Source organism: Rhinolophus ferrumequinum, chromosome 3, assembly GCF_004115265.2.
Source record: "Rhinolophus ferrumequinum isolate MPI-CBG mRhiFer1 chromosome 3, mRhiFer1_v1.p, whole genome shotgun sequence".
NCBI classification, from domain to species: Eukaryota; Metazoa; Chordata; class Mammalia; order Chiroptera; family Rhinolophidae; genus Rhinolophus; species Rhinolophus ferrumequinum.
In genome coordinates, this window is record NC_046286.1 from 21,392,809 (window position 1) to 21,405,371 (window position 12,563).

Sequence of the window (12,563 nt, forward strand, 5' to 3'; positions counted from 1 at the left end):
AATTGCATTATCTTAGCAGATCTTTTCCACACCTCCAGGACATACAGTGGGTGCAATCAGGCCTATAGCTCGTGCTTCACCACTCAAGACAAAAGCCTAATGTGGCCAGCCGAGCCTGGCGGACCCGTCCCGTGTTCCTCAGTGTCCTGAAGGATTCCCTGGGGTTTCCCTGTCCTGCCTCAGTGCTAAGACTAGACAGAACCTTGCTTTTTGACAACTACAATGTTTCTGACAGATGTCTGTTCTGCAAAGTTTCTCTTTTTAGAGGTCTCCAGAAGTTTTTGACAGACAGCTGTGTCACCTCCTTTCCCTCCTATGTGGGCAGAAGACACCTGGCTGACTGTGTCCATGTTTTTCTGAGGCGCACGCTGTTGCCTTATTACCATTTTGCCAGTAGACTTGCTGATTAGGAATTGTGCCCTTCAGCTCTCAGGAGGGGAAGGAGGCAAGAAGCCCCCAGGATACCCTGAGTTTATGGTATCAGTTGCAGAGGAAACAGCAGTGTTTTATTGTGGATTTCATGCACTTACACTTCACTTTTGCTGTGTCAGGTTTCACATGTTTCTAATTCATGTAGTAGTCATTCAAATTCCCAAAGTGACGCCATCCTCCTCCTGCTCCTCAGGGTCTCTGGGATATAAGCCCCTTGCACCCACCCTCCCTTTCTTTCTCAGCCTATCACTGCCCTTCTAACCCCTGATTCATATATTTTTAAAAAGGTTTAATGTTGTGAGAGAAAAGATGTTCTTATTAAATCAGAGTGCCTCTCTCACTCCCCACTGCATTGTTTCAATGGAAAATGTTATTTAATAATCTTTTTAGAATAAATTACAATATTTTATATCCTATCTTTTCTGGTAATATCTGTACCTGTTTTTTGCCAACATTCAGGATTTCTCACGCCTCTTCATTTTCTATCAATAGTAAGGGTAGTGGCGGGGTGGGGAGGATTGTTAGTTTTGTTTTGATTTTAGCCTTAAGCAGCTTGTGTTACTGTTATAGCTTTATGTTTCCAAAAGAAAATGCCACTTTGAGCTTGAACTCTGTGGTGAATTATCACCCAAGAAGTAAGAATATTGGGGGCGGAGGGAGGGCGGGGGTCAGGTAAGTTCATCAACTGATTTTTTTTTTAGGTTAATTTGTGAAATTAAATGAGAAATAGAGTTTCCTGTTCCCGGTTCTTAATAATTTTTGTTACCATAGCAAGAGACCCCGTGATTTCTACCCATTGGATTTAAGATTTATGTATTATGGACACTAAAGCGATAGCCTGTTTGCAGTTGGTAGAAAGAAACAATCAAAGAACACACTCCTCTTTGGAGAAAGAAGTTTAGGCACCTCTGATGTCCTAGACCATGCTGAAAAGATACTTGAAAGTTGAATTGGGGAATTGTTGAGGAAGTCACATAAATGCATAAGTGTACTACATGTAAGAAAATCATTATTTGAAACTTCTCTCATGGAAAAGATCTTCTATTTCTCAAAAAAAATCCCAAATGGTTTCTTTAGAACATTTAACCAAATATTTAGTAACCAAACAAACATCTCACAATATGGTTTTATAAAGAAGGCACACATATTTGATATTCCAAAAAAATTGAAAAGGAAATGAAATGGCCACTGGAATGATTGATATTTCCTGTTATCTTTATGGATTCGGAGGTTGTGGCTTTTGCATAAATTAACCCTGCTCCTTTGGTTAAATGAGTCAGCCACCACCGTGTACGTCTTTTGAGCATGGGTGAAACCAGGACCTCCGTTTGTTCTTTTGGCCCGTAGCAAAGTATGTGGCATTAAGTACAAAAGCTATGGATTTCCCAAGGCCTCGGGCACCCTCAGGATGGGCAGGAGTGTCCAGCCTGGAGAAGAGAGCCACGCTTTTATGTAGGACAGACTTGCAGCACCTCTAAGCTGGGGCACCTGCAAGCATCTGCCCCATCGTGTGTTTGAGTTGCCCACAGTGAGTCTGAAGAATGTTTGGGAGATGATGACCGAATTGGAACTGGAGTAGGGCTTCCCTGATCCCCGTTCCCGTGTTTTTGCACTACTGCCCCTACCATCACCATAAGACAGTGCCCCGGGCCCTTGGGGCTCAGTAACTTTTTCTTACCGCCTCTAGAGATACCTCATAGTTCTGTTTATTAAGTAGTTAGGTCCAAACAACTTGATAAGTGTTTTTCTAACAACCTAGTAATTGTTTGAAAAAGTGATACACACAAGTTGAAAGAATAAATATTTTTATCTCATTCTTAAATATCCCCAGTCATTTGCTGGAGGATGTAATTACCTGTTGGCCACTGCTCAGCTGCTCAAACTGCACGCCGTTTCCTTTGCTACATTGCTTTTTCACCTGATACCTGCCGTTTATCACAGCAGTTGCTGAAAACACTGCTTGCAAAGATACAATGACCTGCTCTCAAATGTGACACTGGACTACCTGAACTAGTAGTTCCCACGTGACTGGCAGACCTTGAGTCTTGCTGTCTCTTTCAAGTGTAATATTCCATGGTGCTTCTTCTGTAGGCTTGCTGCAGCTTCCCCGGGCAACTCGGTGCACAATAGCCATCCGTGTCGCTGTCTCGAATACTGGGGTGCACACACTGTTTGGAATACCTGGGCGCACACAGCATCAGCCTTTGGTGTGTGGGAAGACACTGGCGCCACGCTGGTTTCTGTGCTTCAGTGCACCGCGAAGCACCGTGTTCACGTCCTATACTGCATGGCTTCCCACCAGGGAACCCTCAGTGTGCTTACTCTGCCTGATAAAGCAAGTCTCTCAAATAACAGGAGCTTTATAACACTTTGTAATGAGACAAGGAAAGATCATGAAACTCTATTGAACCACACAGAGGGGTACTGGCTACCTTGCACAAAATCACCTGTTTTTCTTTCACTCAAAGTGTCCCAGATTTGCTGACTCTTTTCTGTGATGGCGCATCAGCACTCGGGTCCTTCCAAGTAGAGGTGATGTTTAACACTGAGAAACTAACTCGCCTTCAGTGGGCTTTCTAAAACCCTTTTGTTAAAAATACAAAATGGCAACACCTCCTCTTTAGTCTTCCTGAGCAAGCGAATGACATCAGGGAAGGTGGTAGTTTATCAGCTGAATTTCAACAAAGACCTTTCCATAATCAGAAGAAATTTTTGAAAAGTAGTAGGCTGATTTAACAAATGCAGGTGATGATGTTCTTTTGGATCAGCGTAACTGTGTGACGCATCCTTTCCATCTATTAAAGCCATTAAGCCAAATATCAAAACAATTTAGAAACAACTGTTTTGTACTCAAAGGTAAAACGAAAGATTTAATCCGTAACACCGTATTTTCAATCCCATTGCTCTTACTAATGAGAGTCAACAGATTTTTGGGTCTTTAATAAAATATGTTTTGTTTTATCCCCTACTTAAAATGTTTTGATTTTATGTACAATTTATAATAATATGCAATGTATCAGCACATAGTAACATCTATATATTTTTAAAGTAAATATACAGATTGTGAAGGTATACTCTTAAATGTGCTTAGAATCTTATGTTTGGGAGTCAAGCTCCAGATCTGGGTTCTCAAACTCGGCTTTGTCAGGCCCCCGGGATTCCACTGAAGTCCCTCCAGGGCATTGTGCAGTGAGAACAGAGCTCTGGTGGGTGGTCCCTGCTCATTCCTGTTTTAGTCAGCGCAGCTCTATTATTAGCTTTCACATTTTTTTCTGTTGGTGTTGCATATAATATTTGCTTTACAAAAGTCTGCTGCAAATATTTTTCAGGTTAAGTTTGGAGACCACTGTATGAGACGCTTGATCGTACTTGTTTATTGTACCAGCATGCATTGGGGAGTTTTTACGGTTTTGAGCCCTGCTCAAGCCAAGCAAAAAGCTTCGAAGCCTTTCATGAAAGTGAACTTTAAAAATTCTTACCCGCCTCCTCTTTTCAAACTGGCTGAGGGTTTTCCTTACTTAATGATTGAAAACTCTACCTCTTTTGTCAAGCCTTCTCCAGTGATTGGCAGAGGTGAAATAGATCCCCAATTTGCAGGTTCCCTGACCTTACCCTTCACATCCCACACAATAAGTAAGCACTTGAGTCCTTTGTACACAGAAGTCTGGTTGTGTAGTGTTTGTGTGTATGTGATTAGTGAGTGCACCTGGAGCACCTTGTACCCTGAAACAGTGGGGGGTGTCAGTGGGATGATTCTCTTTGTGTTTATGCTGAACTTGGCGTTGCTCTGACACACTGAACAAATATGTGGGACGAGGCACACAGTTACCTCCCACACTCTGGTGGGTTCCAACTTGCCATCATAGGTTCTGCAATCCAGCGAGGTTCTGGAAGCTTCGACCTAGAACCATGTTAGCCTGTTCTGACGCAGTCACTTTTTTGTCTTACTTAGTTTGTGTAAAAAGTTGATATAAAGAAGTAACTATGGAAGAAACACTGCTTTTTTTGCTCTAAAACCTTCTAATGAAGAATAATTATTGTCCATTAATATTGCTTAAATTTCCCCAATGTAAGGAGCTATTAGGGAGAGATTTTAAAAATATGTATTTGTAGGGAGAAAAAAAATATACCTCAATAGAAGAACTGGTAACCTTCTTCCTTTTAACAACAATTCTGACATTTATCACACCTTCCTTTTCTGTTTTTGTTGCTGGAAAGCTCAAAGCTAATTTCAGTGATCAGGGAGAGCAGCTGTATTAATTTCCATGTGGTGAAGGGACTTAAGGAATTGGAGGGAGAGGTGTTGCTGGCATTTCAATGGGGTGGGTGCCCTGTGAGACACATACTGTCGCATTGCAACATCTGTACTCATGAGGTTAGCATTGTGTGTAAAATGAGGACAAGTCATCTGCCCAGGGTTGTGTCATGGGTGCGTAGTAGAGCTGGGATTTAAACTTGAGTTCTTCTTTGAAGAAGCTGCATTTCCTTAACTGTGTGATGCCTCACGGTGAGCATATGTATTAGTTTCTTCCAGCTTTCACGTCCCTAATTTTTTATTTCATGAAACGTGTTGCATATTTGCACGTTTTGAAGACTTCTGTAAATCACTTTTAGAAAAATTTAGAGTAAAATTAAGTTAAATGACTTTCTGTATCACTGAAGATGCCAGTTAGCATTGGAAGGGGCAGCAGTAGAGGAGGAGAGAAGCGTTCTATAAGATCTTAGAGTCGAATTCCAAGTCTCGGGTAGCCTTTAAGAAAACTGTCTGCATAAAATTGATGATATGCCCTTGAAAACAGTGCCTAGTGAACAATGACTTTTTAATTTACTATCACTAAAAGCACTTGGAAGATTTCACTGGTAAAGACGGGAAGGATAGTTTTGCTTGAAGGAGTTTTCACATGTTGGTACGCTGTGTGAATGAATGTGTCTTCCAAAAGAGCATTTTAATATTGAAAATATTTTTATGGAGATCAGTTGTATCAATTTCTACTCAAGTAAATCACACACTGTAGTTTTTACTGTTAAAAAATGAGTTAGCCCAAAGATGGACATGATGTTTGTATATAGAGACTACTAAGCAACTCACAAAAACTATTAGAACTAATAAATTAATTTAGCAAGATTATGGGATACCAGATTTATATACAAAAATCAGTTGTATTTCTATATACTACCATTGAACAATCCAGAAATGAAATTAAGAAAACAATCCCATTATAAAGCACCAAAATAAATAAAATACTTAGAAATAAATTTAGCAGAAGAAATGTAGGCTACCTACGCTGCAAACTACAAAACATTGTTGAAAGAAGTGAAAGACTGAATAAATGGAAAGACCTCATTTGTTACGGAGTGAAAGACTTAATGTTGTTAAGATAGCAGTACTCCCCAAATTGGTCTACAGATTGAACTTAATCCCATCAAAATCCTAACTGGCTTTTTTATAGAAATTGATGAGTTGAACCTAAAATTCATACGGAAATATAACAGACCCAAAACAGTCAAAGCAATTTTAAAGAAGAAGAGCAAAGTTGGAGGACTCACACTTCAGATTTCAAAACTTAACTACAAAGCTGCAATCAAGACTGTGTGGTACTAGCATAAAGAGAGACATACAGATCAATGGAATAGAATTGGAAATTCAGAAATAAAACCTTGCATTTATGGTTAAATGATTTTGACAAGAGTGCTGAAACAATTCAGTGAGGAAAAATAGTCTTTTTAACAAATGCTTTTGAGATAACTGACCATCCACATGCCGAAGAATGAAGTTACACCCCTACTTCACACTATATGCAAAAAGTAACTCTAAATGGAATAGAGATCTAAATGTAAGAGCTAAAACTCTCATCAGAAAACAGTAGGGGTAAATCTTCGTGACATTGGATTTGGCATGGGTTTCTTCGATACGGCACCAAAAGCCCACACAACAAAAGGAAAAACAAATGGATAAATTGGACATAATCAAAATTAAAGACTTTTGTGCATCAGAGGGTACTATTAAGAAAGTGAAAAGACGACCTGCAGATGGGAGAAAATATTTGCAACTCATTTGCAAATCTGATTAGTGTCTTATATCTAGAATACATAAAGATGCCTTACAACACAACAATAAAAAGACAAGTAACCCAATTAAAAATGGGCAAAAGATTTGAGTAGACATTTGTCTAAAGAAAATATATACCGTATTTTGCCATGTATAATGCGCCCCCATGTATAATGCACACCCACATTTTTGGCCCAAACTTTCAGAGAAAAAAATTTCTCGTTTTAATTTTTTAATTCAAATTTTTATTTGTTTACATTTAGGTACTTTTTTTATAAAGGAATTTTAGCATTTATTTCTTAACATTATGGTACAAGAAATGTCATGTAACAAATAATTACAAAACACAAAAACAGATACAAGGTATAAGAAATTTTATGTACCAGTAACAAATTTATGATATTTGTGCATCATTGAAGGCCAAACACTCTTCGTCGTTGCAACTTCATCGTAAGTTCAGCAAAACCAATTATCATATTCCAGGGTATTATTTTGCATACGGATATTGTCATTGATTTCTAGAGTTACACTTTTAACTAATTAAGCATAAATAAAATAATCGAAAACATTTATATAGATATGGAATTAGTACTACCGTCTGTAATGTGCATCCTTATTTTTCCCTCACAAATTTGGTCAAAAAGTGTTCATTATACACGGCAAAATATGGCAAATGTCAATATGCACGTGAAAAAATGCTCAGCATCATTAGTCATCAGATAAACGCAAATGGAAACCACAGTGATGCACCGTGTTACACCCACTAGATGACTGTCATCAAAAATATGACCAAGTGTTGGTGAGGATGTGGCGAAATTGAAGCCCTCATATGTTGATGGTGGGAATGTAAAATGATGCAGCCCCTCATTTGAAGGAGCAGGTTCTTCCTCAAAAGTTGAATATAGTTACCATATGACCCAGCATTTTCACTCCTAGACATATAAACCCAAGAGAATTAAAAACACATGTCTGCAGAAAAATTTGTTCATGAATATTCATAGCAGCATTATTCATAATAGCCAAAAAGTAGAAACAACTCAAATTTTCATCAGTGGATGAACTGGTAAATAAAATGTGACATATCCATATAATGGAACATTATTCAGCCATGAAAAGTAATGAGGTACTGATACATGCTATGACATTGATAAACCTTAAAGACATTAAGTAAAAGAAGTCAGGCAGAAAACAGAAAAGGCCACATATTGTATGATTCTTTTTGTGGGGATCGAATCGGCAACCTTGGTGTTATTAGCACCATGTTCTAACCAACTGAGCTAACCGGCCACCCGAGTATGATTGCATGTACATGCAGTGTTCAGTATAGACAAATGCACGAAGAGAGAAATTAGATTAGTGGTTGCCAGTGGCCAGGGCAGGGGCTGGGGGTGGGTGGCAGGGTGAGTGTAAGGAATGACTTTTGATGGATATGAAGTTTCTTTTTGGGAGATGAAAATTTTCCGGAATTAGGTAGTGGTGGTGATGTACAACCTGTGAATATGCTAAGAACAACTGAATTGTGCACATTAAAAAAGGTGAATTTTATACTATGTAAAATAAATCTCAATGAAAAAAAGAAAAGGTTGGACCTTAGACTTGAAGCCTGGTACTGCTGAAAGATGATACTATACCAGGGAAACTGACCCAGTTTATTCTTACTGGAAATAGGCTGTAATATAGCCTTACGAGTAATGTGCTGAGGTCATTTTGTCTCAGTTACTCACACCTGGTGATCAGGCAGGTACACATAGCTAGAGCCCCCAAAGTATTCAGGTGATGAGAAGTAGAAGTGAAGGTTGGGAGGATACAGAAACCCCACTGGGAACTCAGGGAGAATTTTGAGGATCTGGGAAGCCTGTTTCCATCTGGCAGCATACTGCTTTGTCTTTACTTTGTGGATCTGTCTCCATGAGATCACATATCCTTGGCCATAAAAGAAACTAATATCGCCCCCTCCCCCGACAAAAAAAAAAAGTAAGTTAGTCTAAAATATCTACACATCTCTACTCTGTGTACTGAAATTTTTTACCCCTCAAAAAATAGCCTTTTTAAAGGATGAGGAATCTATGTAATGAAGTGGCACTGTGCCTAAAACCTAGTTGTCAGTCACTAAGTGGTTATTATGAATATACATTTAATTATGATAGTTTGCTAATAGAAGTAAAGCCAGTAGATCGGCTCTGGGTTCTCTGGCAGATTGAAGTAGAGCATGTGGGTCTGATTTTGTCTCTGCTACCCTTGGGGATGGTGACCTTAATTTGAGTGGGCTTGAAGTGAGTCACGTGACCCTTACTGTTACGGCCTCGTGCTAGGCTGCTTACCTAGATTGTATTAGTGCATGCTGCCTGAGAGGAATGAATCTTCTTTTTGAAAACTGTTATCATATTTAATGCTCTTTTTTGAGGCCTGGGAGTTTCTATAAAAAATATTTATTGTTTCAAAAGCAAAAATTAAAATTTTGAGAAAAATATCCAGAGCAAAGCCACTATAAGGAAGTTTGTAACCAGAGAGTTCTTAAATACTAATTGGTATTTTAAAATGCAGAAATATTATGAATGTTAAACAGCTCCCTTTATCCCCATCAATATTGTTTTCCTCAAATATCATTGCCATAAATGTTTATAGAGTTTATGTTTTGATGACTTTATAGTGTACTGCCTTTGTTTGCTTGGGCTACCTTAATTTATTTTATTCTTTACTTTCTTAATGATTTTGGCCACCAAAATCGAAAAGTAATCCAAGTGTATGAAAGAAGGTTTTTAAAAATATAGTGAAGAACAGATGTCAATTCTTTAAAGTAACCACTCACCCAGTCCCTGAAATAGAATCCTAAAAATACAGTTGGCCTACATTCTGACTTACAAAAGAGTATTACTTTTGTCCCTGCTATCATGAACTGTGTAAAACACTAAGCATTAGTGGGCTGAGGAGAAATGCTTCAACACACTCTGCCTACAGGAGTTATTAGGTTTTGTTTTAACCCTATTTGGTGGTAGAAAAGGTGGGAGTGATAGGGAGAATAGAAAATCATGTTTTTTTCTGGGAAGGAAGATGAGGTCATTCCAACAGTATCATGTAGAAGTATAATTTGCCAGAAATTAAAATTGAAGGGTAAAATAACTACTAATAGGGGAGTATGTTAAAAAAATACATGGTATGTATAGACAGCGAGATACTATGCAATTAAAAAAAACCTGCTGGTATATAAAAATAAGAAATGAGACAAAAATCTGTTATGTAAGGGAAACAAAGTACCAGATGTGTATTGGCTGCTACCTTTCATGTGAAAAAGAGAAGGAGAAGACTGTGTATTCATATTTGCTTGTCTTTGATGAAAGAAAACTCTGGATAAATGCAAAAGTAGCTAACAAAAAAGGTGACTTCCCGTAAGAAGGGTCTCGATGTTAGGAAACCAGATAGATGAGGGACACAGGTGGGAGGAAAACTTATTAATAAATACTTTATTATACATGTATATTAATGTATTATCTATTTACAAAGTTGACTTAAGAGAGACCACAGAAGATAGTGATTAAAAATGCAGATTCCTTAGTGAATCTGCCACCTACCTACCAATTGTGTGAGACCTTGTTCAGGTTCCCTCAGTGTGCGTTAGTTTTCTCATCCATAAAGTTAATTCCTAGAAAGCGCTTACAACAATATGTGTCATGTAGTAAGCTGCTGCTGTCATTATTAGTAGCAGGAATATTAAAGATTAGTAATTCTCAGGTTGCATCTCAAGTGTCTAATTTTTGCCACATTCGTAAAGGTATTAGAAATACCTGATACTTTTCTTTTGTCCTTGTGATACCATATTTTAACTGAAGTGGCTGATAAATGCATGTGAAGCTTGGACTTCCTTGTTTCTCTTAGCCTCATGTTAAGAGCCTGGCCTCTGAAGTAGACAGAATTGGGTTCATAATCCACTCACTCCAGCACTTCTCAGCACTGTGTTCTTTGTTAGGTGCTACGATAGATGCAATGATGTTTGTGTTGAATTGAATAGGTTACTTTGAAGGGGAAGGCACGGCCCTGAAGTCTTGAGTGAAGATGCTATATTCTGAAAGACGAGGAAGGGAAATCGTTCATTCATTCATTCACTTTTTTAGTAATGCTCTGGTCTAAATCTGCATTCAGGCAGACCCTGTTGTCCATCAGCTAGTACTAGAACAGACTGGAGAGCCACATTCTGGAGTAGGCTGGTAGGATTCTGCACTTGGCCTGGAATTACCCAAGGCGAGCTACTGATGAGAACCAAAGGCACAGTTTCATTCTAGAATCAGTTGATGGTCCTCTGCACTGAGAATGACTAGTCCTGAGATTTGGGCTCCTATGGGAGGTGGGAGTCTGTAGTAGTCAAAGCTCTTTCTTTGCTTTCTGTCCCTAGTTGTCCCATCAGTCACCAGGTATGGACAATGTGTGGTTAGTTACAAGTTGGTTAATGCCAGCAGCTCACCACCTACGGTAGGGCCTGTGCTTCAAGAAGTTTGCTGTCATCAGGTAACTCTTTGATTAATAGCATCTTGTAGAAATCTTTCAGAAGCCCCTGACTCCAGGGGTACACGCATGTAAGGTAGCTGGCTGTGCTTAGGGGCAAGGATTGGCTCAAAGAAATAGGGAGTGCACTGGCTCTGTTAGCCTGAAGGGAAAATATAGTATGCCCTAATTGCCATAGAAGGTATGATTATATTAATTTTAGGGCAAATTGAGATACAGTGGGGAAGCACCTCAGCCGAGCAAATCCAGCTCGTTGGTGAGGGACAGGCCAGGATTTGAGTCCGAGCCTTTGGTCTCACGCCTGCCTCCTTCTGCCCCCCACCCCCCCAGGCACATAGCATCTGAATATAATGTTTGAACTATTTATTTTAAATAGTTTAAAACTATGGAGAGAAGCATTACGTCAGAAAGCCAGTTAGTTTCTATACTTTGTTTTAAATGACTTTTGAATTTTGAAAGTTTCCCAAAATACAATATTTGTTGATGTTGTTATAACACCTGTGCATTCACATTTTCCCTCCTATCCAAAAACAGTAGAAACTAAGAGGTTTCGTAGTCAGACTCTTTTTACTAAACTGGATGTTATACTTGGATGTTAACATGATAAGAGTGGGAACTATGCATTTAACATAACGTTATTAAGTTCTATCCGTCCACATTTGTTGGCGTTTTCGCTCCAGCATGATTTGCTTTTAGTAACTGTTGGCCTATGGCTTTTACCCTCAAGTCACAATTTAAAGATCATTTAAAAATGTGTATAGTGTTTTTAAAATGACATAAACTAACAAAAATCCCAGTGTCCATAGTGTGGTTAAGAAGGGTAAGACATAAACGCACCCAAAATGGATAGGTGTTTTTAAAATTTAAAAAGCGAGAGTTCCAGAGAATGGGGGACCCTGAAGTACCCCAAGACAGCGAAGCCTGAGGGCAGGAGTTTTGGCTTTCGGCCAGATGTGAGTTGTGGCGTGTGCTTTCCAGTGAATCCTCGTTTTCCTCATTGTGTCTTCCATGTCCTGGTTGTTACTAATCAAGAGATGGGGTGTGTGAGGAACCCTCCTTAGCACCTCCTGCCACAGGTAACAGGCAGGTGCTCCCCAGCTCTCGTGTCTGAGGCAGGCAGGTGGCCTTGGTCACGGCCGCAGACCTTGGGAACACCAAGGCCTTGCTTGGTAACGTGCATTTGACGAGGCCCAGCACGTCAAGTTTGTGAAGCAAAACAGGGCTTTTTCTCCTTTTATTAGAGGATGTCTTTTGTGTGTCAACCTAGATGCGAAAGCAATGGAATGTTGCACAGATAAAACGACAGTTCTGTCAGTGATTTTTAAACTAGAAATGTGAAAATTTGAAACTAGAAGTGATTACCGCCTCCACAGTAAAATTGGCTAAGCGTTTGAAAACAAAGCCCTTTGTTTTGAAATCTTCTTTTTACAATTACTTTTACGATCTTACTTGTCACCCTTGTTACTGATTGCTTTTGGAAGTAGATAGTGGGGGATGTCCTCACTAACATTGTTACTTCCTCTATGTAAACACTTGGCCCAGAGAAAGTAGAACTAGATAGCTCCAGCTTCCCACCTGGTTACTC

The 12,563-nt window shown here is 39.1% G+C and overlaps 1 protein-coding gene across 1 annotated transcript in view; it reads left to right on the forward strand.

Moving 5' to 3' along the window:
* The window catches only part of LRRC1 (leucine rich repeat containing 1), a 113,808-nt gene that overhangs the window by 70,642 nt on the left and 30,603 nt on the right, over nt 1-12,563 (forward strand). The gene's annotated exons all lie outside the window — the stretch shown is intronic.